At 43.3% G+C, this 5,171-nt stretch overlaps 1 pseudogene; it reads left to right on the forward strand.

Moving 5' to 3' along the window:
• Nucleotides 1-2,243: 2,243 nt before the first annotated feature.
• Nucleotides 2,244-3,184, forward strand: LOC143683033 (olfactory receptor 13A1-like; annotated as a pseudogene).
• The last annotated feature ends 1,987 nt before the right edge of the window (nt 3,185-5,171 follow it).

The following is a 5,171-nucleotide window of genomic DNA, read 5'->3' on the forward strand; positions in this document are numbered from 1 at the left end:
TACATTCCCTCTGTTATCAAGTTAATTTGCTAAAGAATATCATGATTATAATTTTAAGTTATGTATGATCTAGAGATATAGTATTTCTGTCACATTTTGTTAATGGTAATTACTGTTTTCCTTTTTTGTTTTCTTAATTAATCCTTCCAGGCTATTACCAAATAGTGAAATTTTCTATATGAGCAGCATTTAAATGTATATATACTCTTTGCTGTTTGATTTTATTTCATTAATTTCTACTGTTACCTTTATTATTTCCTGTTTTTACTGACTCTCTATTCAACTGGGTTGGCTTTTGTGTCTTAAATTAGAAGTTTTAAACGTTACCACTGTCTTTTCTAATATATATTTAAATGCAATATAATTTAAATCTATAAATTTCTCACCAAATCACTGGTTGTCTGCTTCCCAAAAAGTATGACATGATGTAATTTTAAATAGTTCACTTCAAAATATTTTCTAAATTTTCCTGTTATTTCTTGGATGTGTGTTATTTAGAAATTTGATGTTAAATCTCCATATACCTGGGATTATTCTGGTTATAATAGTGCAATTTATTCCTAATTTATTGTTGTTAGCAAACATTTGGAAAATTTTCCATATTTTAAAATGTATCACATTTATACATTTTATGGAGAAGCATATATCTAAATGGATATGCTCTTTTAAAAAGCAGAAATTGTGGCCCATTTCCAAATATCTGCATTTCATAGGTTCCCTTGGCTAAGGTTCTTGCTTTGAATTAATTTTCTTCTGAGTCTCATGCAAGATTTGCAAGTGGAGATAAGATGGAGCTTCTTTCTACTTCTGTTACAGTTGGAAAGAAGAAATCTGAAATTTTTCTCAGTGTGTTTTTACTCTGGACCCAAGTGGCCCATTCAGGGATAATGAGTTAGTAGTGAAGGTGTGAGAACAGGTCTCTTCACCAAGAAGCCCTGCAAGAAGCACCAGGGCCCGCTCAGGAGAACCTTCCATATCAAGCAGGAGGATTCAACTTAGATGAAGACTCGGGGTGACATTGGTCAGTTTAAAGCAGGAAACACCAGTATTGGGGTTTCCTTTTGGCTGGCTACCATGGCTTCATTGGAGAATATACGGGGTGGGTGTTGGAACAAGAAGTGGATATCCTGGAGATATAAAAATATCTAATGTAAATAGGTGAGAAGGAGAGATGGACATACTGAGAGAGGTTGAGGAAGATTTACCTGCAGGCCTTGGAAGCTGATTGCATGAGACATAAGAAAGTTGTAAAACATTACATTTGTTCAATGAACAAATGTCTCTTCAGTGCCTACTATGGAAAGGAGCGAAGGGTATGGCAATGAGCCAGAGAGGTGAAGCCCTGCTCCCAAGAAGCCTACACCTGAGACTTGGGTGGTTGAGGACCTAGCTGAGAAGATACCTGGGATGAGGGAAGCAGTATAAGTTGGACATGTTAGGGGGCAATATCAGTGAGTTTGAGTTTGTTGGGTCTGTAATTCAGCGAGACAGATGACACATAGACTTGTTTGACATTCACAGGCCTGGAGTATGGGAGGGAGATCACCTGGAGTGATAGATCTACAAATGTCAGATTGCGGGCAGAACCAACCACCAGAGAGGGAGGATGGACCAAGAGAGAAGAGGGTAAAATTCCCAAAACCAAGCTTTGAGGGATCATGCACATGGAAGGAGAGGCCAGAAGAGTGCCACCATGAAACATCTGAAAAGGACAGCTTTTTAAGGAAGGGGACTGGAATGCAGGGTTGTGTCAAGTGATGCATAGACATTCAGAGATGACTCTATGAAAGGAGCTCTCATGGGGCAATAGGATGTAGAAGCAGTGCTTCCTTGATCCTGTTGGCAAATGGCAGTGCTTGGTAGGACAGAGAGAGAGAGAAGAAACAGACAGTCCTCTGCCATGGAAGTTCTCCTTGGTCCCACTGAAGAGGAAGGTTAGGGGGAGGCTGGGTGAGCCCCAAACACAAATCTAGATGGCCAAGATTTCAAGGGGAAAATGAGGTGAAAAGTCAATGAGGGATATGTGGTTTCAAGAAAATCATTGGGGTTGGGGGTGTTTGAAGAAACAAATGGGAATTCAACAATTAGCCCAGTTGATTCCTTCCCTTTTGCAGAGCAGGGTGGGTTATAAAATAACCACACAAGGAAACATGAGCCTGAAGCACTTCTCATGTCACCTCTGCAGAGTTTCCAGACAGAGGGAACAGCTCTGATGACCACGTGGAGTGGGGTGCCCAGGAGTCATGCCTGGCCTGGTGGAGAAGACCAACCAGACACTGGTGACAGAATTCATGCTGCAGGGGTTCTCAGAGCACCCTGAACTGAGGTTGCCCTTGCTCAGCTGCTTCTTCCTCTACACCTTGGCCCTTGTGGGAAACACTCTGATCATCATTGCCATCACCTGCAGCTCTGGCCTCTACAGTCCCACGTACTTTTTCCTGCTCAACCTGGCCACCATGGACATCATGTGCACTTCCACTGTGCTGCCCAAGGCACTGGCAGGCCTGGCCCGGGAGGACAACACCATCTCCTTCCAGGGCTGCATGGCCCAGCTCTTCTTCCTCATCTGGTCCTCATCTTCTGAGCTGCTTCTACTCACAGTCATGGCCTATGACCGTTACGTGGCCATCTGCCGACCACCGCATTATGGGATCCTGACGAGTCTGCGGTTCTGCCTGACTCTGGCCATGGCAGTCTGGGTCACCTTTGCCCTGCACGCCTGGATGCACACTAGTCTTATGGCATGGCTGTCCTTCTGTGGCCCCAATGTAGTCACTCACTTCTTCTGTGAGATCCCCCCACTGTTGCTGCGCTCCTGCAGTTCCCCCATGTGAACAACATCATGACAGTCTTGTCCGACGCCTTATATGGATGCATCAATTTCATTCTCACCTTTGCGTCTTATGGCTTCATTATTGCCAGCATCCTACTCATCCGCTCAGCTGAGGGGAAGCAGAGGGCCTTCTCCACCTGCTCCTCCCACCTCATTGTGGTCTCTGCCTACTACTCAGCTGTGGTCTGTGCCTACATCAGCCTGGCCTCCAGCTACAAACCTGAGAGAAACAAACTAACTGGAGTGCTGTACACAGCTATGAGCCCCACCCTAAACCCACTCATCTATTCACTGAGGAACAAGGAGGTCAAGACAGCCCTAGGAAAACTCTTCCCCTTTTGCAGACACTAAATTCCATTCTTTATATCCTCTGCTCCCTTTGCCCATTTCATGAAGACCATGTTTATAGAACTATAACCTAGCTATCACTGTTTTAGCAAAATCATCCTCAGCTGTGGGTGATGGCCCTGTTGAGGTGGGTTTGCAGATGTCAGTTCGTTTGTTGGAATAACAGGTGTGTTGAATTGACTCCCATATGATATCTCATGATGAGCACATAATATATTTGGACCTACAGACACAGGGTTAATTCCTAAGAGGCTCTCTTCCTGCATGGTACATTCTGGTAACATGCCTGGCTCTGGGTAATCACTCACAGAGCTCTGACATCTGAAACTGCTCCCTAGGCTTCTCCTGGTTCCACCTTCCTTAGATGTCCTAACCTATTTCTCACACATCAAGCCCTAAATGAAAGGTTTAATCAGTTTTACAGGTACCTGAAATCCTTGGCCGAATACATTGCCCCCTCTCATGCACTGCCCCCATTCAGGCAATTCCCCTGCCCATGCGCTTGCCCACAGGTAGTGTTTGCCAGCATCCCCACTGCATCAGTCCACATTCAAACTCAGTTTACATTCAAACCAGCTCAAATGCCCCCTCCCCTCAAAGCTGTCCATCATCTGAGCCACAAAGAGCAACTTGTGCTTCCTGGACCTTTTGAGGATCCTAATTTCAGGCCCTGATCAGCATCACCCTCAGCAATAGCAGCCCCTTCATGTGGGACATATCTCTGCCCTGTTCTGTCCAATGTGGGGCTCCCTCCTATAAACCTGGCCCTATGCCTAATCCCTCTCATCTGGAGGTATGTAGAGTAGTGCATCACTGCCCAACTCCTTGGTCTGTTCACAAAAAAATGACCCCTATATGTGTGTCTACATTTGATTGCATCAGCACACAACACAAACCTACAGCTACAGCTGCACCAGGTTATTGATGAACCGCTTTAAACAGTTTAACCCATATTTCAAAAATTGGGTTTACAACTCACTAAATCTGTTATTTTCCTCCAGTGGTGATCTAGCTTATATGGGAAGGGCTTTGGTTTAGCTGTTTATGTCCACTGATTTAGAATGATGGAGTATGTTTGTGGCTCTGGTTTGGGGGTTTCTAATGTCAATTGCTGCGGTGAGGGTTTTGTTCTCTGAATTCATTTCTAAAGTTGCCAAAATTACCAAAAGTAGGTGGCTTAAAACTATAGAAATTGATTCTCTCAATGTTCTGGGAGCTAGAATTCCAAATCCAAGAAATTGGCAGAGTCACACTCCCTATGAAAGTACTGAGAGAGTATTGTACTTTGTCCCTTGCAGCTGTGGGTGATACCTGTTAATCCTTCACATGTGGCAGCATCACTCTAATCCCTACCTCCATTGCCATGTGACCATCTTCCTTGTGTCTCTCCACTGTGCCCATATCTCAATCTCTGCCACCTTTCTTATATAAGAAAACCATTTATTTATTGAGATGAACACCTTAGGTTAATTACATCAACAAAGACCCTATTACAAAAAGGACTCATACACAGTTTTCCAGTATTTCTCTGGGGATTTTATTCAACAAACTAGTCTGCCCCCTTGCGCACCAAAATTTGACTCTGTACACATGGAAAATGCAGTCACCCCATCACAATACAACCCCACACCTCAACCCATTAAAGCATCAGCACTAATTAGAAAGCTTCATTTAAATATTATCAGATCAAAAGTCCCATATCTCATCAATTAAATCATGTAGATCATGGATGAGACTCTGGACATGATCTAAGTAGTGGTAAAGTTCTACTAAAACAATAGACTGATGAAAATATAAAACAAGTCAACATCAACTAAAATGCCATTAGGGGACAGTCATTGAATAGACATTCCATTCCAAAAGTGATCAACTGGAAAAAATAAGAGTCACTTCTCTCAGGCAATTTCAAAACCCAACAAGGAAAATTTTTGGCACTTCCAGTTTCCTCCATTAATAATGCCAGAGTCTAAAACAGGCTTTCTCATAGATG

This window comes from Tamandua tetradactyla, chromosome 5 (genome assembly GCF_023851605.1).
Source record: "Tamandua tetradactyla isolate mTamTet1 chromosome 5, mTamTet1.pri, whole genome shotgun sequence".
In the NCBI taxonomy this organism is placed as follows: Eukaryota; Metazoa; Chordata; class Mammalia; order Pilosa; family Myrmecophagidae; genus Tamandua; species Tamandua tetradactyla.